General features: G+C 31.4%; 1 protein-coding gene across 1 annotated transcript in view; it reads left to right on the top strand.

Moving 5' to 3' along the window:
* The window catches only part of grid1a (glutamate receptor, ionotropic, delta 1a), a 758,266-nt gene that overhangs the window by 109,155 nt on the left and 622,328 nt on the right, over positions 1 to 26,783 (top strand). The window lies entirely within an intron of this gene.

Below are 26,783 nucleotides of genomic sequence, written 5' to 3'. Positions count from 1 at the left end.
AGAGTTAGACTTAGACAAACTTAATTGATCCAAAAGGGAAATTGTTCTTTTTTTTATTTTTATACATTATATTCAATTTATAAAATGTATTCAATAATATATATTTTTTAATAATACATACTTTTTTTTAAAATTTAGAATAAGATTGAATTAAAATTGAAATATATAATAATAATGTCAATAATAATAATAATACATTATATAATACTATAGAGTTAGACTTAGACAAACTTAATTGATCCAAAGGGGAAATTGTTCTTTTTTTTATTTTTATACATTTTATACAATTTATAAAATGTATTCAATAATACATATTTTTTAATAATATATACTTTTTTTTTTAAAATTTAGAATAAGATTGAATTAAAATTGAAATATATAATAATAATATCAATAATAATAAAACATTATATAATACTATAGAGTTAGACTCAGACAAACTTAATTGATCCAAAAGGGAAATTGTTCTTTTTTTTTTATTTTTATACATTATATTCAATTTATAAAATGTATTCAATAATATATATATTTTTTAATAATACATACTTTAAAAAAAAAAATTTAGAATAAGATTGAATTAAAATTGAAATATAAAATAATAATGTCAATAATAATAATAATACATTATATAATACTATAGACTTAGACTTAGACAAACTTAATTGGTCCAAAAGGGAAATTGTTCTTTTTTTTATTTTTATACATTTTATTCAATTTATAAAATGTATTCAATAATATATATTTTTTAATAATATATACTTTTTTTTAAATTTAGAATAAGATTGAATTAAAATTGAAATATATAATAATAATGTCAATAATAATAATAATACATTATATAATACTATAGAGTTAGACTTAGACAAACTTAATTGATCCAAAAGGGAAATTGTTCTTTTTTTTATTTTTATACATTATATTCAATTTATAAAATGTATTCAATAATATATATTTTTTAATAATACATACTTTTTTTAAAAATTTAGAATAAGATTGAATTAAAATTGAAATATATAATAATAATGTCAATAATAATAATAATACATTATATAATACTATAGAGTTAGACTTAGACAAACTTAATTGATCCAAAGGGGAAATTGTTCTTTTTTTTATTTTTATACATTTTATACAATTTATAAAATGTATTCAATAATACATATTTTTTAATAATATATACTTTTTTTTTTTAAATTTAGAATAAGATTGAATTAAAATTGAAATATATAATAATAATATCAATAATAATAAAACATTATATAATACTATAGAGTTAGACTTAGACAAACTTAATTGATCCAAAAGGGAAATTGTTCTTTTTTTTATTTTTATACATTTTATACAATTTATAAAATGTATTCAATAATACATATTTTTTAATAATATATACTTTTTTTTTTAAATTTAGAATAAGATTGAATTAAAATTGAAATATATAATAATAATATCAATAATAATAAAACATTATATAATACTATAGAGTTAGACTTAGACAAACTTAATTGATCCAAAAGGGAAATTGTTCTTTTTTTTTATTTTTATACATTATATTCAATTTATAAAATGTATTCAATAATATATATATTTTTTAATAATACATACTTTAAAAAAAAAATTTAGAATAAGATTGAATTAAAATTGAAATATAAAATAATAATGTCAATAATAATAATAATACATTATATAATACTATAGACTTAGACTTAGACAAACTTAATTGGTCCAAAAGGGAAATTGTTCTTTTTTTTATTTTTATACATTTTATTCAATTTATAAAATGTATTCAATAATATATATTTTTTAATAATATATACTTTTTTTTAAATTTAGAATAAGATTGAATTAAAATTGAAATATATAATAATAATGTCAATAATAATAATAATACATTATATAATACTATAGAGTTAGACTTAGACAAACTTAATTGATCCAAAAGGGAAATTGTTTTTTTTTTTTTTTTATACATTATATTCAATTTATAAAATGTATTTAATAATATATATATTTTTTAATAATACATACTTTAAAAAAAAATTTTTAGAATAAGATTGAATTAAAATTGAAATATAAAATAATAATGTCAATAATAATAATAATACATTATATAATACTATAGAGTTAGACTTAGACAAACTTAATTGATCCAAAAGGGAAATTGTTCTTTTTTTTATTTTTATACATTATATTCAATTTATAAAATGTATTCAATAATATATATTTTTTAATAATACATACTTTTTTTTTAAAAATTTAGAATAAGATTGAATTAAAATTGAAATATATAATAATAATGTCAATAATAATAATAATACATTATATAATACTATAGAGTTAGACTTAGACAAACTTAATTGATCCAAAAGGGAAATTATTCTTTTTTTTTTTTTTATACATTTTATTCAATTTATAAAATGTATTCAATAATATATATTTTTTAATAATACATACTTTTTTTTAAATTTAGAATACGATTGAATTAAAATTGAAATATATAATAATAATGTCAATAATAATAATAATACATTATATAATACTATAGAGTTAGACTTAGACAAACTTAATTGATCCAAAAGGGAAATTGTTCTTTTTTTTAATTTTTATACATTTTATTCAATTTATAAAATGTATTCAATAATATATATTTTTTAATAATACATACTTTTTTTTTCAAATTTAGAATAAGATTGAATTAAAATTGAAATATATAATAATAATGTCAATAATAATAATAATACATTATATAATACTATAGAGTTAGACTTAGACAAACTTAATTGGTCCAAAAGGGAAATTGTTCTTTTTTTTAATTTTTATACATTATATTCAATTTATAAAATGTATTCAATAATATATATTTTTTAATAATACATACTTTTTTTTAAAATTTAGAATAAGATTGAATTAAAATTGAAATATAAAATAATAATGTCAATAATAATAATAATACATTATATAATACTATAGACTTAGACTTAGACAAACTATTTTGATCCAAAAGAGAAATTGTTCTTTCTTTTTTCTTTTTTTAAACACATTTTATTCAATTTACAAAATGTATTCAATAATATATATTTTTTAATAATACATACTTTTTTTTAAATTTAGAATACGATTGAATTAAAATTGAAATATATAATAATAATGTCAATAATAATAATAATACATTATATAATACTATAGAGTTAGACTTAGACAAACTTAATTGATCCAAAAGGGAAATTGTTCTTTTTTTTATTTTTATACATTATATTCAATTTATAAAATGTATTCAATAATATATATTTTTTAATAATACATACTTTTTTTTAAAATTTAGAATAAGATTGAATTAAAATTGAAATATATAATAATAATGTCAATAATAATAATAATACATTATATAATACTATAGAGTTAGACTTAGACAAACTTAATTGATCCAAAGGGGAAATTGTTCTTTTTTTTATTTTTATACATTTTATACAATTTATAAAATGTATTCAATAATACATATTTTTTAATAATATATACTTTTTTTTTTTAAATTTAGAATAAGATTGAATTAAAATTGAAATATATAATAATAATATCAATAATAATAAAACATTATATAATACTATAGAGTTAGACTTAGACAAACTTAATTGATCCAAAAGGGAAATTGTTCTTTTTTTTATTTTTATACATTATATTCAATTTATAAAATGTATTCAATAATATATATTTTTTAATAATACATACTTTTTTTTAAAATTTAGAATAAGATTGAATTAAAATTGAAATATATAATAATAATGTCAATAATAATAATAATACATTATATAATACTATAGAGTTAGACTTAGACAAACTTAATTGATCCAAAGGGGAAATTGTTCTTTTTTTTATTTTTATACATTTTATACAATTTATAAAATGTATTCAATAATACATATTTTTTAATAATATATACTTTTTTTTTTTAAATTTAGAATAAGATTGAATTAAAATTGAAATATATAATAATAATATCAATAATAATAAAACATTATATAATACTATAGAGTTAGACTCAGACAAACTTAATTGATCCAAAAGGGAAATTGTTCTTTTTTTTTTATTTTTATACATTATATTCAATTTATAAAATGTATTCAATAATATATATATTTTTTAATAATACATACTTTAAAAAAAAAAATTTAGAATAAGATTGAATTAAAATTGAAATATAAAATAATAATGTCAATAATAATAATAATACATTATATAATACTATAGACTTAGACTTAGACAAACTTAATTGGTCCAAAAGGGAAATTGTTCTTTTTTTTATTTTTATACATTTTATTCAATTTATAAAATGTATTCAATAATATATATTTTTTAATAATATATACTTTTTTTTAAATTTAGAATAAGATTGAATTAAAATTGAAATATATAATAATAATGTCAATAATAATAATAATACATTATATAATACTATAGAGTTAGACTTAGACAAACTTAATTGATCCAAAAGGGAAATTGTTCTTTTTTTTATTTTTATACATTATATTCAATTTATAAAATGTATTCAATAATATATATTTTTTAATAATACATACTTTTTTTTTAAATTTAGAATAAGATTGAATTAAAATTGAAATATATAATAATAATGTCAATAATAATAATAATACATTATATAATACTATAGAGTTAGACTTAGACAAACTTAATTGATCCAAAGGGGAAATTGTTCTTTTTTTTATTTTTATACATTTTATACAATTTATAAAATGTATTCAATAATACATATTTTTTAATAATATATACTTTTTTTTTTTAAATTTAGAATAAGATTGAATTAAAATTGAAATATATAATAATAATATCAATAATAATAAAACATTATATAATACTATAGAGTTAGACTTAGACAAACTTAATTGATCCAAAAGGGAAATTGTTCTTTTTTTTATTTTTATACATTTTATACAATTTATAAAATGTATTCAATAATACATATTTTTTAATAATATATACTTTTTTTTTTAAATTTAGAATAAGATTGAATTAAAATTGAAATATATAATAATAATATCAATAATAATAAAACATTATATAATACTATAGAGTTAGACTTAGACAAACTTAATTGATCCAAAAGGGAAATTGTTCTTTTTTTTTTATTTTTATACATTATATTCAATTTATAAAATGTATTCAATAATATATATATTTTTTAATAATACATACTTTAAAAAAAAAAATTTAGAATAAGATTGAATTAAAATTGAAATATAAAATAATAATGTCAATAATAATAATAATACATTATATAATACTATAGACTTAGACTTAGACAAACTTAATTGGTCCAAAAGGGAAATTGTTCTTTTTTTTATTTTTATACATTTTATTCAATTTATAAAATGTATTCAATAATATATATTTTTTAATAATATATACTTTTTTTTAAATTTAGAATAAGATTGAATTAAAATTGAAATATATAATAATAATGTCAATAATAATAATAATACATTATATAATACTATAGAGTTAGACTTAGACAAACTTAATTGATCCAAAAGGGAAATTGTTTTTTTTTTTTTTTTATACATTATATTCAATTTATAAAATGTATTTAATAATATATATATTTTTTAATAATACATACTTTAAAAAAAAATTTTTAGAATAAGATTGAATTAAAATTGAAATATAAAATAATAATGTCAATAATAATAATAATACATTATATAATACTATAGAGTTAGACTTAGACAAACTTAATTGATCCAAAAGGGAAATTGTTCTTTTTTTTATTTTTATACATTATATTCAATTTATAAAATGTATTCAATAATATATATTTTTTAATAATACATACTTTTTTTTAAAAATTTAGAATAAGATTGAATTAAAATTGAAATATATAATAATAATGTCAATAATAATAATAATACATTATATAATACTATAGAGTTAGACTTAGACAAACTTAATTGATCCAAAAGGGAAATTATTCTTTTTTTTTTTTTATACATTTTATTCAATTTATAAAATGTATTCAATAATATATATTTTTTAATAATACATACTTTTTTTTAAATTTAGAATACGATTGAATTAAAATTGAAATATATAATAATAATGTCAATAATAATAATAATACATTATATAATACTATAGAGTTAGACTTAGACAAACTTAATTGATCCAAAAGGGAAATTGTTCTTTTTTTTAATTTTTATACATTTTATTCAATTTATAAAATGTATTCAATAATATATATTTTTTAATAATACATACTTTTTTTTTCAAATTTAGAATAAGATTGAATTAAAATTGAAATATATAATAATAATGTCAATAATAATAATAATACATTATATAATACTATAGAGTTAGACTTAGACAAACTTAATTGGTCCAAAAGGGAAATTGTTCTTTTTTTTAATTTTTATACATTATATTCAATTTATAAAATGTATTCAATAATATATATTTTTTAATAATACATACTTTTTTTTAAAATTTAGAATAAGATTGAATTAAAATTGAAATATAAAATAATAATGTCAATAATAATAATAATACATTATATAATACTATAGACTTAGACTTAGACAAACTATTTTGATCCAAAAGAGAAATTGTTCTTTCTTTTTTCTTTTTTTAAACACATTTTATTCAATTTACAAAATGTATTCAATAATATATATTTTTTAATAATTCATTAACAATTTTTTTAAATTTTATTTAGAACAAGATTGAATTAAAATTTAAATGACAATTATTACTAAAATTTAGGAGAATGCAAACATCATAATAAAAAGTAATACAATTGTAAAAAATATAATAACAATAATAAAAAATAAAAAAACGACAAACGTGCAAAATATATAATGGAAAAAACAAAAAATAGTAAAAACATATATGTATATATAAGAATATTAATTTAATTTAATCTAATTCATGATTAGGCGTTTAAGAAAACATAAATAAATAAATAAATGGGTTGTACTTGTATAGCGCTTTTCTACCTTCAAGGTACTCAAAGCGCTTTGACACTACTTTGGACAAGAAGAGGCGAGGACAAGAAGAGGCGAGGACATGAAGATGCGGCCTGCAGATGTCAGTCAGGCGACTAAAGCGATGGAGTGTAATTGAGAGGCGAGCAAAGGTGAAGAAGTGTGCTCGGGGAGGATGGCAACAATTTGTTGTTTATTGGCTTTTTCCAAGTGAGACTGACATGACAGCCATGATCCACCAACACAACACAACACAACACAACACAACACAACACAACACTACACAACACAACACAACACTGGGCTTCTTTTTCAACATCAGACCAGAAAAAAAGACTTTTTCTTGTCTTTAATCTTGCAAGGAAGTGAGTTTAGTGAGACTGACAAACATGTGTGCAACTATTATTAGTGCTGCCTCTGTTATCATCATCAAATATAACCTCTCTTCTGGACTATAAGCCACAGCCGCTACATTTCAGAAGCAAACAACAACTGTTGTGAAAACATTTCTAAAGCTAGACTAATTATTAATTATTGAGGTGAGTTCATCTCCTGGTTTAAATGGAGTTCTAAATTAGTGGATGTTTGCCCTCCGAACTCAGCAGTTCTACACCTGGCCAGGTATCCTCATTCTTATTTGGATTGCAACACACCTGCATGTGTTTACTTTTTTGTAAACGTTGAACTTAAGTCGCTGATGTAAACAATTTAGGAATGAAAGTTGCATGGTGTTTTATAAATGAATTATACTTAACTTTACTACACTTTACTACGAGTTAGGTCATATGCTATATCATACAGTCTATTTCAATTTATTGACATTTGATTATTTCTATATCATATATCTGTGTGTGTGTGTGTGGCTAGCGAGCTGTTCCTATACTTGTACTGTCATTTTTCTAAGTTAAAAAAAATTCCAGGAATTCCCATAAATCCCAGTTTCCACTGTCAAAAATAACATTTCGGAATTCAAAATGTTATTACTTCAAAATTTCTCCACCGTTTTGAAAAACTCCAACACCAACTCATTCAGAACACTCAAATTTGTTTTACCATTTTCAAAAAAATTCCCTCTTTTCCAGGAATTCACAAATTTTCATGAAATTCCCATTGAAATGAACGGGACATTTTTCGCAGTACCTCAACTCCTACATTTTCCATCCAAATCAAACCGTTCCAACTTCAAAATATTAAGCCTTTTCAAAATTGTGTGCTCCCTTTCAACAATGATAAAAAAAAAAATTCCAGGATTTCCTACAATTCCTAGTTTTTAGAACCATTTTCCCCCATTCAAAATGAATTATCCATTTCTCAAACTTCCACAATTCCCATATTTTTTCTACAGATTTAAGCCATTCCACCTTCAACACATTCAACTCATCCTGGAAATTCAAGCTACCCTTTATTTTTTCTGTCGACTACTCCTCCCACATTTTACAACCCACTTCAACCGTCAAAACACTCCTTTTAATCAGGACAAAAAACTAAGTTGTTTTTTGAAGTGGAAAAATTCCCGAAATTCCAGGAATTCCGTAATACCATTTCAGAATTCAAAATGTTACTACTTCAAAATTTCTCTACCGTTTTGAAAAACTCCAACACCAACTCATTCAGAACATTCAAATTTGTTTGACCATTTTCAAAAAAATTCCCTCTTTTCCAGGAATTCACAAATTTTCATGAAATTCCCATTGAAATGAACGGGACATTTTTCGCAGTTCCACAACTCCTACATTTTCCATCCAAATCAAACCGTTCCAACTTCAAAATATTAAGCCTTTTCAAAATTGTGTGCTCTCTTTCAACAATGATAAAAAAAAAAATTCCAGGATTTCCTACAATTCCCAGTTTTTAGAACCATTTTCCCCCATTCAAAATGAATTATCCATTTCTCAAACTTCCACAATTCCCACATTTTTTCAACCGATTCAAACCATTCCACCTTCAACACATTCACCTCATCCTGGAAATTCAAGCAACCATTTTTCCATGTTCACAAAAATTCCAGGAATGCCCATAAATCCCAGTTTTCCAAACCCTATTTTCACCCTTTTTTCTGTCGACTACTCCTCCCACATTTTTCAACCCACTTCAACCGTTCCACCGTCAAAACACTCCTTTTAATCAGGACAAAAAATGAAGTTGTTTTTTGAACTGGAAAAATTCCCAGTTTTACCGAAATTCCAGGAATTTCGTAATTAAAAATTTTACTACTTCAACATTTCTCAACCGTTTTGAAAAACTCCAGCACCAACCATTCAGAACATTTAAATTTGTTTACCATTTTCAAAGAAATTCCCTCTTTTCCAGGAATTCACAAATTTTCATGAAATGACAATTTAGGAATACAACTTGCATGGCGTTTTATAAATGAATTATGCTTAACTTTACTACACTTTACTACGAGTTAGGTCATATACTATATGATACAGTCTATTTTAATTTATTGACATTTGATTATTTCTATATCATATATCTGTGTGTGTGTGTGTGTATACTGTATGTATATATATATATATACATATATATATATATATATATATATATATATATATATATATATATATATATATATATATATATATATATATATATATATGTATATTTATTTATTTATTTTAATTGTTTTTTTCACATTATCTCAGGATTCTATGAACATTACTGTCATATTGGGTAAAACACAATTTTTTGTATTCGCAAACCTTACAAAATCTCATGTTTTTTAGTACAACTCAGAAAGATGTATTATTTCAGTTATTATTAGCCATTTTGCATGTTTGGTTTAGGAATTGTGTTTAAATAACTGTCATATTGAGTGTGACAGTTACATTGTCAAATTGAGTGAAACAACTAATTTGTTTCTTTACAAACCTTACAAAAGTTAATTTTTCTAATATAGTCGAGGTTTCTGTGGTTTATCCGTTATATAGTGCTCAATACCGAGTAGAACGGAATATACGTTAGGTCAGGAAAAAACACAGAGGCTATTTCATCCATACAAGCCTGTTTCGCAGGTTATAAAATCCCCTGAAGCCTCTGGGTTTTTCCTGACCTAACACACACATATATATATATATATATATATATATATATATATATATATATATATATATATATATATATATATATATATATATATATGTGTATGTATAAATAATGTTCTTCCTCCTCTTCGTTGTGTGACTACATGGTGTATTTGTGGTGTAATGTTTGCATTGTATATTGCACTGTGAGGTTAAAGTCTTCCTTCCTATGGTGAGGTCAGAGGTCTGGGCTCTAGTTATTTACTCTTTAGTTGAAGTGTCTGTTTGTGAGTTGTACCGTGTTTTTATGTCTATAGAGGGTTATTTTTGAGCATAGAATGTGTGTTTTCTCCTTGTATGTGTTAACATATTGTTAATTAGGGTATTTCTTATTCTGCGTTGCAGTCAGCACCAATTTATTCCGTGCCCTATGGTCCCCACAGGGACTGGAGTGATACGCTATCTTGCATGTTTGCCAGCACAGGTCTGCTCTCTGGAAATGTTCTCCTGGATGTATGACTAATAGCTATAGTGAATAGGTATATATGACTAATAGCTATAGTGAATAGGTATATATGACTAATAGCTTTAGTGAATAGGTATATATGACTAATAGCTATAGTGAATAGGTATGTATGACTAATAGCTATAGTGAATAGGTATATATGACTAATAGCTATAGTGAATAGGTATATATGACTAATAGCTATAGTGAATAGGTATGTATGACTAATAGCTATAGTGAATAGGTATATATGACTAATAGCTATAGTGAATAGGTATATAACCCTAATAGCTATAGTGAATAGGTATATATGACTAATAGCTATAGTGAATAGGTATATATGACTAATAGGTATAGTGAATAGGTATATATGACTAATAGCTATAGTGAATAGGTATATATATGACTAATAGCTATAGTGAATAGGTATATATGACTAATAGCTATAGTGAATAGGTATATATGACTAATAGCTATAGTGAATATGTATATATGACTAATAGCTATAGTGAATAGGTATATATGACTAATAGCTATAGTGAATAGGTATATATGACTAATAGCTATAGTGAATAGGTATGTATGACTAATAGCTATAGTGAATAGGTATATATGACTAATAGCTATAGTGAATAGGTATATATGACTAATAGCTATAGTGAATAGGTATATATGACTAATAGCTATAGTGAATAGGTATATATGACTAATAGCTATAGTGAATAGGTATATATGACTAATAGCTATAGTGAATAGGTATATATGACTAATAGCTATAGTGAATAGGTATATATGACTAATAGCTATAGTGAATAGGTATGTATGACTAATAGCTATAGTGAATAGGTATATATGACTAATAGCTATAGTGAATAGGTATTGTTGCGTTTTGGACCAGTTGTTCCTCCCAGGGAATTCAAGTCACAATTCGCTCCCAAGCTCTTTACGACACTTTAAAGCTGAGTTGAAAAACCACCAGAGACAGAATAGGTATTTTGTTGTATATTCTCAAAGCTTTGCCAATATACATTTTGAGACCAGTCTAACCCTAGAACATTCTATTGCGCCTCCCAAAAATGGTCTGTCTTCCCAACGCCAAAAACCTCTCTTTCCTTCCCCCTCCCTAGCCATAACACAAGCACAACGTCTCCCTAGCCATAATACATTCCAAAGAACTCAAGGTTAACACACACAGTTTGCTTGCTGACAGAGCATCAAGAGAAGAAGTGGAAAACACGAGATGTTTTCAAATATGACAAAGAAATGGAAGAAGTACAACTTAAATTCGGATATATGTAAATATCTGCCTCCGACAGTATATATGACTTATAGGTATAGTGAATAGGTATATATGACTAATAGCTATAGTGAATATGTATGTATGACTAATAGCTATAGTGAATAGGTATATATGACTAATAGCTATAGTGAATAGGTATATATGACTAATAGCTATAGTGAATAGGTATATATGACTGATAGCTATAGTGAATAGGTATATATGACTAATAGCTATAGTGAATATGTATGTATGACTAATAGGTATCGTTGTGGACTTTCTGTTCTAGAAACATCCTGCTAGTTCTACTACTAAGTAGGGTTGTCCCCATACCAATATTTTGGTACCGGTACCAAAATTTATTTCGATACTTTGTCTAAATAAAGGGGACCACAAAAATGTTTTAATTATTGTCTTTATTTTACCAAAGAATTTTAGTGTAGATGAAACATATGTTTATTATTGTCATTTAGTCCTTAAATAAAATAGACAACTTGTCTTTTAGTAGTAAGTAAACAAACAAAGACTCCTAATTAGTCTATGCAGTAACATATTGTGTCATTTATACACCTATTATTTTCTACACATTATGAGGGACAATCTGTAAAAAATGGATTATTAATCGACTTGTTCATTTACTGTTAATATCTGCTTATTTTCTGCTTTAACATGTTCTATCTACACTTCTGTTAAAATGTAATAATCACTTATTCTTCTCTTCTTTGATACTTGACATTAGTTTTGGATGATACCACACATTTAGGTATGGATGTGATACCAAGTAGTTACAGGATCATACATTGGTCATATTCAAAGTCCTCTTGTGTCCTTAGTTTAAAACATAATATGCATTTTAAAAAAAGGAAAAATTATTAAAAAAAATATCGATGTAATCATAGTAGTATCGACTAGATACGCTTTTGTACTAGGTATCATTACAGTGGATGTCAGGTGTAGATCCACCCATGACATTTGTTTACATTGTGACGGTGGTGAGCTATTGTATCCTCCTACGGTGTGTAGTGAAGCATGTTTAGCTATTCCTCGTCCTCCAGTGATAATGCTACTTGTAAGAAACATGCTTTATTTGTCGCCATGTAGGTCAGAATTCAGGGATTTAGAAGTAGCTAAAACACTGCAGACGGATGTTAGCCGCTAGCTAGCTCGCCATTCCTTAAAGCACCTCTTCCTGAGGGTGTTTCAGAGTTTGTCGCTGATCTAGTGACACATGCAGATAATATAATTATAATGGGGGATCACGTCTTCTTTGATACTTGACATTAGTTTTGGGTGATACCACACATTTAGGTATCGATCCGATACCAAGTAATTACAGTATCGTACAATAAAATATAATACCTAATAAACCAATAATAATATGGTTAAGAAATACTGATGTAAAGGGTAGGTGTCTCACTTTTTTTCTGTTTGAACATGTTCTATCTACACTTCTGTTCAAATGTAATAATCACTTCTTCTTCTCTTCTTTGATACTTGACATTAGTTTTGGATGATACCACACATTTAGGTATCGATCCGATACCAAGTAATTACAGTATCGTACAATACAATATAATACCTAATAAACCAATAATAATATGGTTAAGAAATACTGATGTAAAGGGTAGGTGTCACACTTTTTTCTGTTTTAACATGTTCTATCTACACTTCTGTTCAAATGTAATAATCACTTATTCTTCTCTTCTTTGATACTTGACATTAGTTTTGGATGATACCACACATTTAGGTATGGATGTGATACCAAGTAGTTACAGGATCATACATTGGTCATATTCAAAGTCCTCATGTGTCCAGGGACATATTTACTGACTTTATAAACATAATATGAAAAATATCTTGTGATGCTAAAAAATATCGATGTAATCATAGCAGTATCGACTAGATACACTCTTGTACTAGGTATCATTACAGTGGATTTCAGGTGTAGATCCACCCATGGCATTTGTTTACATTGTGACGGCGGTGAGCTATTGTATCCTCCTACGGTGTGTAGTGAAGCATGTTTAGCTATTCCTCGTCCTCCAGTGATAATGCTACTTGTAAGAAACATGCTTTATTTGTCGCCATGTAGGTCAGGATTCAGGGATTTAGAAGTAGCTAAAACACTGCAGACGGATGTTAGCCGCTAGCTAGCTCGCCATTTCTTAAAGCACCTCTTCCTGAGGGTGTTTCAGAGTTTGTCGCTGATCTAGTGACACATGCAGATAATATAATTATAATGGGGGATCACGTCTTCTTTGATACTTGACATTAGTTTTGGGTGATACCACACATTTAGGTATGGATCCAATACCAAGTAATTACAGGATCGTACAATAAAATATAATACCTAATAAACCAATAATAATATGGTGAAGAAATACTGATGTAAAGGGTAGGTGTCTCACTTTTTTCTGTTTTAACATGTTCAAATGTAATAATCACTTATTCTTCCCTTCTTTGATACTTGACATTAGTTTTGGATGATACCACACATTTAGGTATGGATCTGATACCAAGTAGTAGGATCATACTTTGGTCCTATTCAAAGTCCTCATGTGTCCAGGGACATATTTACTCACTTTATAAACATAATATGAAAAATATTATGCTAAAAAATATTGATGTAATCATAGCAGCATCGATGAGATACACTCCTGTACTTGGTATCATTACAGTGGATGTCAGGTGTAGATCCACCCATGGCGTTTGTTTACATTGTGACGGCGGTGAGCTATTGTATCCTCCTACGGTGTGTAGTGAAGCATGTTTAGCTATTCCTCGTCCTCCAGTGATAATGCTACTTGTAAGAAACTTACCGTATTTTCCGCACCATAAGCCGCCCTGGGTTATAAGCCGCGCCTTCAATGAACGGCATATTTCAAAACTTTGTCCACCTATAAGCCGCCCCGTGTTATAAGCCGCATCTAACTGCGCTAAAGGAATGTCAAAAAAACAGTCAGATAGGTCAGTCAAACTTTAATAATATATTAAAAACCAGCGTGATGTGGGCGCGCATGGAGTCGTATATCAACATGGACGGAGCTGCGTGAAAAAAGCCACCCGGCCTCTTCGCGTAAACTTACCTTAACCACTCGCTCATCTTTTCTTCATCCATCCATCCCTTCGAGTTAGCTTTTATGATGACGCCGGCTGGAAAGGTCTCTTTTGGCAAGGTCTTCCTTTTGAATATCACCATGGGTGGAAGTTTCTGGCCATTAGCATGGCAAGCTAGAACCACAGTGAAGGATGACTTCTCATTCCCTGTGGTGCGAATATTCACCGTACGTGCTCCCGTTGTATCCACAGTGCGGTTCACAGGAATATCAAAAGTCAGTGGAACCTCGTCCATGTTGATAATGTTCTCTGGCCGGATCTTTTTTTCAGCTATCTTGTTTTTACAATATGCACGGAAAGTAGCCAGCTTTTCTTGAAAGTCTTTAGGCAGTTGCTGTGAAATAGTAGTCCGTGCGCGGATGGAGAGATTGCGTCTTTTCATGAACCGGAAACCTGTCGCTTAGTAGGAGCCATTTTGTGGTCTTTACAGATGTAAACACACAAAGGAAATGAAACGTACGGTAATATCCGCGCGCTTCTTCTTCTTCTTCTACGCGGGCGGGTGGTTGCTTACAGTAGAAGAAGAAGCGCTTCCTGTTCTATGGGGGCGGGTGCTTACCTTGGCGGTTGCTTGCGTAGAAGAAGAAGCACTTCCTCTTCTACGGGGAAAAAAGATGGCGGCTGTTTACCGTAGTTGCGAGACCGAAACTTTATGAAAATGAATCTTAATATTAATCCATATATAAAGCGCACCGGGTTATAAGCCGCACTGTCAGCTTTTGAGTAAATTTGTGGTTTTGAGGTGCGGCTAATAGTGCGGAAAATACGGTACTTTATTTGTCGCCATGGCGGCGAGGATTAATGATCACTGTGGATGGACGTTAGCCGCTAGCCATGTCTTAAAGCAGCTCTTCCTGAGGGTGTTTCAGTGTTATAACTTCACCTTTATCTTGACTTTTTTACACCAAAATGCGTCCTTTCTCCCTTTTCTGTCTACACACTGTGTCTGCTTGTAAGTACTCTGTGTGTGTGCGCTGCCCAACATGCTGGTAAAAGCAGCAATGTCACCAGGTAACGACATGCCGTCATACCCGTCGGGAAGCGGTACTTGTCAAACAGAGTATAGTACCATTTTTTGATTCATTAGGACCGGGATACTATACTAGTACCGGTATACTATACTAGTACCGGTATACTATACAACCCAAGTACTAAGTGATGCTGGTGAGTGTGTAAAATATTTGGTGCTTAGTTGAAGTTTTTCTTGGCGTGTGTGTGTCAACATATTGCACATTCAGTCTTCTGTAGGTAGTAACCTTATTTCACAGCCTTTGTGTTTCCACTGACTGTGAATCTCTGTGGATCTTGTCTCCCTCGATCTCCTTTCCATCTCCCCTGCTTGGCATTCCAGCCTGGAGGTGCTGCTACGCCGACTGTCAGTGGGCGGGCAGAGGAGATCAATGCTTCTAATGCACTGCTTTAGCATACAAAGAGAGCCCATTGGGAAATCATGTAATGGACTATTTATACAGTAGCACCTCACATTTCTTTCTTATGTACAGTTTTGCTTTGCTTTCAACGTGACGAGCGCATCCGTCTAATTGAAGGATGCATGTCTGCGTTGTGCACAAGCAGTCAAGTTGTGTAAATGGTCAATAAAAAGAGAATACAACAAATCCTTTTCAACTTATATTCAATTGAATAGACTGCAAAGACAAGATATTTCATGTTCACACTGACAAACTTTCTTATTTGTTGCAAATATTAGCTCATTTGGAATTTGATGCCTGCAACATGTTTAAAAAAAGCTGGCACAAGTGGCAAAGAAGACTGAGAAAGTTGAGCAATGCTCATCAAAGACTTATTTGAGGTGAACAGGCTAATTGGGAACAGGTGGGTGCCATGATTGGGTATAAAAGCAGCTTCCATGACATTCACAAACAAGGACGGGGGCGAGGGTCACCACTTTGTCAACAAATGCCTGAGCAAATTGTTTAAGAACAACATTTCTCAACCAAGGAATTTCGGGATTTCACCATCTACGCTCCGTAATATCATCAAAAGGTTCGGAGAATGTGGAGAAATCACTGCACGTAAGCCATGATATTACACACCTTGGATCCCTCAGGCATCAAAAAGCCACATCAGTGTGTAAAGGATATCGCCACATGGGCTGAGGAACACTTCAGAAAACCACTGTCAGTAACTACAGTCGGTCGCTACAGCTGTAAGTGCAAGTTAAAACTCTACTATGCAAAGCCAAAGCCATTTATCAACAACACCCAGAAACGCTTCGCTAGGCCCGAGCTCATCTGAGATGGACTGATGCAAAGTGGAAAAGTGTTCTGTGGTCTGATGAGTCCACATTTCAAATTGTTTATAGAAACTTTGGACCAAAGAGGAAAATAATTATGGGGACTGTTCTAGGGTGAAAGTGTAAAAGATCAGCATGTGTGATGGTATGGGGGTGTATTAGTGGCCAAGACATGGGTAACTTACACATCTGTGAAGGCACCATTCATGCTGAAAGGTACATACAGCTTTTGTTGCCATCCAAGCAACGTTATCATGGACGCCCCTGCTTATTTCAGCAAAACGATGCCAAGCCAGGTGTTACAACAGCGTGGCTTCATAGTAAAAGAGTGCGGGTACTAGACTGGCCTGCCTGTAGTCCAGACATTGAAATTGTGTGGTGCAATATGAAGAAGGGAGACATCATTGTATTCTCTCACCAGGTGACAACTTCACTGTGGTCTCCCTGACACCTGGTCCATAAGTGCGTAGCTGTCATGTGTTTATTTCTAGTCCTCCTGACTGCAGCCCGGATGACATTTATCTGGCTGCTGACCTTTGGCGAGGATGATCACATGACTGCACCTCAATGTGTTGCTACTCCGAGCTGATAAATGACTTTGACAAAAAGAAGATGTCCTCCTCAGACAAAGTCAAACAAAAGGAAGACTTGAGTTGCACTTTAAGACATTTACAACCTGAAGTGTGAGGTTTGTTTGTCCACTCACGTTTATGACAGACATTTCATACAGGGACCAATACTTTTATTATTATTATTATTATTATTATTATTATTATTATTATTATTATTATTATTATTATTATTATTGTTATTATTATCAACAAACCCTTTTGGCATAGTTATGATTGAAGCTCCTCAATCAAATGGTTTTGTTACAACAACTTAGTGTACAGAATGAGTCCTAAAGTATATACTACCACTACTAATATTTATGATAATAATAACAACAATTATGGTGATAATAATAATAATGATAACATTGTTATTATTTATTATAATATTATTATAACGATGATATTATTATTAAGAATATTAATAACAATACAAATAAATAGTAAAACAATAATAATAATAATAATAATAATAATAATAATTATACATATAATAATGTAATTATTATAATTACATTTATAAAATGAATAACTATTTATAATTACAATAATAAATATTATTACTCTATGTATTATTACTATTGCTATTAGTGTTGTTATTATTCAATAATGATACATACTAATGCTATTAATAACAATACGTGTCAGCTGTTATTTCTTATTGTTATTATTACTATTATTAATACTGATTATGTGTAAAACATACTTAATAATAGTAAGTTAAATATAATAATAATTATATAATTATTATTCATTATTAAGGAAAAATGTTGATACAATAATAATAGCAATAATATAATTGTAATCTTATTGTTTTATTAAATATATTATTATTATTATTAATATTATTAGCATGTTTCCTAATCATTATTATAAGTAGCATTGTTCTTATTATATATATATATATATATATATATATATATATATATATATATATATATATATATATATATATATATATATATATATATATATATATATATATATATATATATATATATATAGACATATATATATACATATACATATATATATATATATACATATACATAATAATAATAATAATAACTGGGATTTATATAGCGCTTTTCTAAGTACCCAAAGTCGCTTTGCATGTAGAACCCATCAATCATTCACACCTGGTGGTATACATATATATATATATATTTATATATATTTATATATATATATATATATATCCATCCATCCATTTTCTACCGCTTATTCCCCTTTGGGGTCGCGGGGGGGCGCTGGAGCCTATCTCAGCTACAATCGGGCGGAAGGCGGGGTACACCCTGGACAAGTCGCCACCTTATCGCAGGGATATATATATATATATATATATTTATAGTCAAGGTTTCTGTGCTTTATTCGTTATACAGTGCTCAATACCAGGGTGTATATATGTGCATATATACATATATATGTAAGTTAAAGTGTGTATATATATGCATGTGTGTGTGTGTGTGTATGTATGTTTGTATATATGTATGTATATATATATATATATATATATATATATATATATATATATATATATATATATATATATATATATATATATATATGTTTGTGTGTATATATACACATGTGTGTATACATATGTATATGTATATATATATATGTGTGTGTGTGTGTATGTGTGTATATATGTGTATATATGTGTGTATATATATATATATATATACATATATATATATATATATATATATATATATATATATATATATATATATATATATATATATATATATATATATATATATATATATATATGTACGTGCAGACCAAAGTAAAAGCAGCATCGCTTAAAAAACATATAATTTCTTCAAAGAGAAGAAATGTCTCTGGATGTTTTTTTAGAAGTTGACATTAAACAAATGTTGTTGTGCCTGAAAGCAAGACAGCATCAAAGAAAAAAGGGGGCGTTAGTTCAGATTTTTTTTGTTATTTAGTTCATATCAAGAGAGAATGCAGAAACTGGAAATGCTCACATTCAAGTTGGTGTAATTATTTGTATAACTTATCTTTTTATTGGCAGGCAGACCATTTTAGACAAAGCATCAACATTGTTAGTGTTCCTTATAGAACCAATGTTGTTCTTTGTAGAACCAATGTTGTTCCTTATAGAACCAATGTTGTTCCTTATAGAACCAATGTTGTCCTTTGTAGAACCAATGTTGTTCCTTATATAGAACCAATGTTGTTCTTTGTAGAACCAATGTTGTTCCTTATAGAACCAATGTTGTTCTTTGTGGAACCAATGTTGTTCCTTATAGAACTAATGTTGTATCAGCAGTCAGAAGCAAACAATACTTCCTTGTAAACAGTCTAACATGCATGAGTAACAACTGCCGAGGTAGACTATCCTTCCTGCCTCCTACTTTAAATACTGCCATCTTGTGGAGGCGATGACAACAACATCTGGGGGTTGCCTACAGCCACCGATGTCACTGCTGGTGTTTTTCAAGACAGTGTTATTTGCTCCACAGGACTTTGGGATTCTTTGCCATATACTGTAAGGGCATGACAGCTTTCTTTAGAAATACAAGTGCAAAGTAGAGTTGTACGCTATACCGGTACTAGTATAGTATCGTGGTACTAATGAATCAAAAAGGGTACTATAGTCTGTTTGGAAAGTAACGCTTCCCGGGCATGACGACGCGTCGTCACGTGGTGACATTGCTGCTTTTAGGAGCAGAGGAGCGTGTTGGGCAGCGCACACACACAGAGTACTTACAAGCAGACACAGTGTGTAGACAGAAAAGGGAGAATGGACGCATTGTGGTGTAAAAAGTAAAGATAAAGACGTGATCCCCCCCATTGGTGGTCTGCAGATGGATGAGCAGTACTTGGTGGTCTGCAGATGGATGAGCAGTACTTGGTGGTCTGCAGATGGATGAGCAGTACTTGGTGGTCTGCAGATGGATGATCAGTACTTGGTGGTCTGCAGATGGATGATCAGTACTTGGTGGTCTGCAGATGGATGAGCAGTACTTGGTGGTCTGCAGATAGATGAGCAGTACTTGGTGGCCTGCAGATGGATGAGCAGTACTTGGTGGTCTGCAGATGGATGAGCAGTACTTGGTGGTCTGTAGATGGATGAGCAGTACTTGGTGGTCTGCAGATGGATGAGCGGTACTTGGTGGTCTGCAGATGGATGAGCAGTACTTGGTGGTCTGCAGATGGATGAGCAGTACTTGGTGGTCTGCAGATGGATGAGAAGTACTTGGTGGTCTGCAGATGGATGAGCAGTACTTGGTGGTCTGCAGATAGATGAGCAGTACTTGGTGTTCTGCAGATGGATGAGCAGTACTTGGTGGTCTGCAGATGGATGAGCAGTACTTGGTGGTCTACAGATGGATGAGCGGTACTTGGTGGTCTGCAGATGGATGAGCAGTACTTGGGAAGCCAGGCATGAGTCAGATAGCCTTTAATGCGTCTAGCAGCTCCATCACTTGACATTGAGCGGCTCGTGTTTGTCCCCGAGGGGGGAGGGGGGGAGGGTCTATGATGTATGCATGCTCACACCTGCAATGAAGATGCTCTCAGACTGGCCTGAGAGTTTTCTAGAAGCATATAGTGTATGTAGCCACTCCTCACCACGCATACTAATCATACAGTTCATTCCAACATTGCATTTGTCACATGTTGTTGTGTTTGTCACATGTTGTTGTGTTTGTCACATGTTGTTGTGTTTGTCACATGTTGTTGTGTTTGTCACATGTTGTTGTGTTTGTCACATGATGTTGTGTTGGAGGCGGGACTGACCAGCAGGGTAGGACGCTTCATTAGGTACATGCATGCTGGAGCTGACAGTGGGACAGTCTGGCAGGTATGTGCGGGGGGAGAGGGGGAGGGTGGGGGTGGGGGTGGGGGGGGGGGGGGGGGGGGGGGGGGGGGCACGCTCATGTTTGACAAGTGAGCGTCTGCATTTTAATAGTGCTGAAAAACACCTCCATGGAAATGTTGGCCCCCCCCGCGACCCCGAGAGGGGCAACTGGAACAAAATGTATATATATATATATATATATATATATATATATATATATATATATATATATATATATGTATGTGTGGGAAAAAAATCACAAGACTATTTCATCTCTACAGGCCTGTTTCATGAGGGGGGGTTCCCTCAATCATCAGGAGATTTTAATGGGAGCATTCACATACCATGGTTTATATAGGGCACAGAGTGGGTGGGTACAGGCTGGCGTAGGGGCGTGGTGATTGGCTCATGTGTTACCTAGGAGGTGTTTCCGTCTGTGGCGGCATGCTGTTACAATTTCGCTGCGCTTGTTGAGGGATGACAGGTCTGGACGGTAAATAATAAACAGTTTCTCTTTCAAGCATAGGTTGCATCTTTTATTACCACTATTGTAAGGTGTGCTGGATGCAAGAATTTGCCATGTTATTGGATATTCAACATTATTGTCTTTGATGTCCCAAATTTGTTTGCTGAGTTCTGTGGTATTCCGCAGGTTTTGGTTTCTGAAAGAAGCCTTGTGATTGTTCCATCTGGTTTTGAATTCTCCCTCGGTTAATCCTACATATGTGTCGGATGTGTTAACGTCCTTGCGTATTACCTTAGATTGGTAGACAACTGATGTTTGTAAGCACCCCCCGTTGAGAGGGCAATCAGGTTTCTTTCGACAGTTACAGCCTTTGTTGGTTTTGGAGTCGCTCTGTCCGGGGGCCGGCGGCTCATTTGCAATTGTTTTGTTGTGGTTTGAGATGATTTGTCGTATATTGTTCATACAGCTGTAGCTCAATTTAATGTTGTTCTTGTTGAATACTTTTGTTAGGGTGTTGTCTTTGGGAAAGTGTTTGTCAATCAGATTGAGGAATTTGTGTCCAATGTTAGTTGAGACGTTTTTGCTGTATGGGGGGTTGTACCAGATGATGTCGTTTCGTTTTCTGTTCTTTTTTGGCTGGTTTCCTGGCGTGGGTTCATAGGTGAGGGTGAAATTGTATTCGCTTTCATCAAGGGCTTTTTGGTACGGGGGGGTTGCTTGGTCAAATTCAGCTTTGCTAGATGACAGCATCGATAGCCTTTTATTGATTCCGGTAGGTATTCTTTTCGTGGTGGTGGGTGGGTGGTTGCTGTCATGGTGCACGTATTGGAGTGTTGTGTTGGGTTTCGTGAATGGTTGGTAGCTGTTATTTCTCAGGTTGAAAGTGACGTCAAGGAAGTTGACGGTTTGCTTGTTGGCTTCAATCGTGTTCCGTAGGCCGTTCTCTTTGAAAATTTGGCATATGCGCTTCTTGGTATTCTCGCTGCTCCTTGTCGCGCCTCGCCAAGGAGCAGCGAGAATACCAAGAAGCGCATATGCCAAATTACCTGTGGATGGACCAGTCTGTGCAGTTCTTTATAGCTGCCATGTCCATGTCAGGGGTTGGAATATTATAAGCATCTGCTTCATCCAACCCCTTTTCAAGCCTTGCATAAATGTCTCTGCCAAAATGTAAAAAAAAAAAATGTGTGTTGTTGTACTGTGCAGGTTTGAAATAAATAATTCAATTCAAAATTCAAAGTGAACAGCTGTAACGAATATGACTAAGTGGATGACTAAGTCATGTGACAAGAATGCTCAGGTGACACCTTTGTGTGACAAGAATGCTCAGGTGACACCTTTGTGTGACAAGAATGCTCAGGTGACACCTTTGTGTGACAAAGCAGTCTCTTAAGAAAGGAGGCTCCCTCCCAAAGAGTTAAACAAAACAGAAACGGAAGCGCTTAAATGTCACAGATAATGAGCTTTGAGTTCCTCTCAGCGTGCTTCTTCTTCTTTTAAAAGAAGCACTTGAAAGAAAGTCAAGGAGTGGGACAGTGAATGATTCATAATGCTGGTGAGCATGCTGCGAACACACACTCTTCACGCTGCCAAGCGCCCCGTTCTCCCACCAAAGGGAAGACAAGATCTCCATCTCTAATGAATGCTCTTGTAAAAGGTTGATCACAAAATGAACATCCCTCTTTTCAAGGTTTGCTGCTAAAATTGTTATTTCAGCGAGTCAGTCGTCAGCTTTACAAAGATGTAACACTTCTACATGTCTTCAAGGAACATGTCGAAGGAGCAATTTGGAAGGAGATTCTTTTTACCACAAAGTTCTAAAGCTTAGTGATGTATCAGATATATCAGATTGTAAGTGTTTTTTTTTTTACCCATATTTGGCTGAGTTTGTTGCGTTTCACTTGACTGTAAAATATTTGGATGTAGAGGGGGGGTGACGTTCATATGTTGTCAATATTCAGTGTTTTATTCTTCAAAATGTAAAATTCCATTCCATTTTTTGTCATTGTCATAACTTCTTTAGCTTTCACTCAGACATTATTGTGAGGTTTTGTATTACCGTATTTTCCGCACTATTAGCCGCACCTAAAAACCACAAATGTACTCAAACGCTGACAGTGCGGCTTATAACCCGGTGCGCTTTATATATGGATTAATATTAAGATTCATTTTCATAAAGTTTCGGTCTCGCAACTACGGTAAACAGCCGCCATCTTTTTTCCCCGTAGAAGAGGAAGTGCCTCTTCTTCTACGCAAGCAACCGCCAAGGTAAGCACCCGCCCCCATAGAACAGGAAGTGCTTCTTCTTCTACTGTAAGCAACCACCCGCCCGCGTAGAAGAAGAAGAAGCGCGCGGATATTACGTTTCATTTCCTTTGTGTGTTTACATCTGTAAAGACCACGAAATGGCTCCTACTAAGCGACAGGTTTCCGGTTCATGAAAAGACGCAATCTCTCCATCCGCACACGGACTACTATTTCACAGCAACTGCCTAAAGACTTTGAAGAAAAGCTGGCTACTTTCCGTGCATATTGTAAAAACAAGATAGCTGAAAAAAAGATCCGGCCAGAGAACATTATCAACATGGACGAGGTTCCACTGACTTTTGATATTCCTGTGAACCGCACTGTGGATACAACGGGAGCACGTACGGTGAATATTCGCACCACAGGGAATGAGAAGTCATCCTTCACTGTGGTTCTAGCTTGCCATGCTAATGGCCAGAAACTTCCACCCATGGTGATATTCAAAAGGAAGACCTTGCCAAAAGAGACCTTTCCAGCCGGCGTCATCATAAAAGCTAACTCGAAGGGATGGATGGATGAAGAAAAGATGAGCGAGTGGTTAAGGGAAGTTTACGCGAAGAGGCCGGGTGGCTTTTTTCACGCAGCTCCGTCCATGTTGATATACGACTCCATGCGCGCCCACATCACGCTGGTTTTAATATATTATTAAAGTTTGACTGACCTATCCGACTGTTTTTTTGACATTCCTTTAGCGCAGTTAGATGCGGCTTATAACACGGGGCGGCTTATAGGTGGACAAAGTTTTGAAATATGCCGTTCATTGAAGGCGCGGCTTATAACCCAGGGCGCCTTATGGTGCGGAAAATACGGTAGTTTGGTATAAGATGGAAAAGTGTTTTGTGGTCAGACCGGTCCACGTTTCAAATTGTTTTTGGAAACTGTGGAAACGTCGTGTCCTCCGGACCAACTTAAGCTGTACGTGGAGCGAAAATGGGAAATAATTCCACCTGAAAAGCTTCAAAAATGGGTTCGGTTGGCTTCATTTCCCAAACGTTTCCAAGTGTTGTTAAAAGGAAAGGCCATGTAACACACTGGTAAAAAAATGCCATTAAATTCTAAGTTCATGATTATGAGTTTGAACTTGCACTTACAGATGTAGCGACCGACTGTAGTTACTGACAGTGGTTTTCTGAGGTGTTCCTGAGCTCTTGTGGTGATATCCTTTACACACTGATGTGGCTTTTTGATGCCTGAGGGATCCAAGGTGTGTAATATCATGGCTTACGTGCAGTGATTTCTCCACATTCTCTGAACCTTTTGACGATATTACGGAGCGTAGATGGTGAAATCCCGAAATTCCTTGCAATAGCTGGTTAAGAAATGTTGACAACCTGACAACTTCACTGCTTTTGGCTTTTGTATTTCAGATGGGATTTGATTTTGTGACTTGCTGTGTGCAGAGGGCGTGTGAGCAATGCGCAGGCGCACAGCGTAGAAGGAGCGTCGCTAAGGAGTCTGCTTTCTTTATTTGAAATAGTCATTTTAGCACGTTTTCATCAGATTTCTCAGACGTTTGCGTTTCGAGTAAATCATTGTGTTGTTGCTTTGTCCGAATGCCACGCAGAAACATTTGTTAGTTGTCCAAAGCTTGCTAGCAGTAGCGTGGCACCAGCGGAGTATGACAGGTCGTTGGGGACATTATTCAGAATGACCTCTTACACACACTACTGAAATGCTCTCACATAAACAACTGAAATATTTTTCTCTCTCACACACTACTGAGAAACTCTCATACACACAACTGAAACACTCTCATACACACGACTGAAACACTCTCAAACACTATACTGAAACACTCTCATACACATACTGAAATTTTTTTCTCTCACACACACACTACTGAAACACTCATTCCCACTACTGAAATGTTTTTTCTCGCACGCACACTCATGAAACTCTCTTATACACACTACTGAAATGTTTTTCTCTCACACACTACTGAAACACTCTCATACACTACTGAAACACTCTCATACACTACTGAAACACTCTCATTCCCACTACTGAAATGTTTTTCTCGCACACACACTACTGAAATGCTCTCACATAAACAACTGAAATATTTTTCTCTCTCACACACTACTGAAACACTCTCATACACGACTGAAACACTCTCATACACACGACTGAAACACTCTCAAACACTATACTGAAACACTCTCATACACTACTGAAACACTCTCATTCCCACTACTGAAATGTTTTTCTCGCACACTACTGAAACACTCTCATCCACATACTGAAATGTTTTTCTCTCACACACACACTACTGAACCACCCTCATTCCCACTACTGAAATGTTTTTCTCGCACGCACACTCATGAAACTCTCTTATACACTACTGAAATGTTTTTCTCTCACACACTACTGAAACACTCTCATACACTACTGAAACACTCTCAT

Source organism: Nerophis lumbriciformis, linkage group LG02, assembly GCF_033978685.3.
Source record: "Nerophis lumbriciformis linkage group LG02, RoL_Nlum_v2.1, whole genome shotgun sequence".
NCBI lineage: Eukaryota > Metazoa > Chordata > Actinopteri > Syngnathiformes > Syngnathidae > Nerophis > Nerophis lumbriciformis.
Note: the sequence above shows the minus strand (reverse complement) of the source record. Positions and strands in the feature narration are given on the sequence as shown.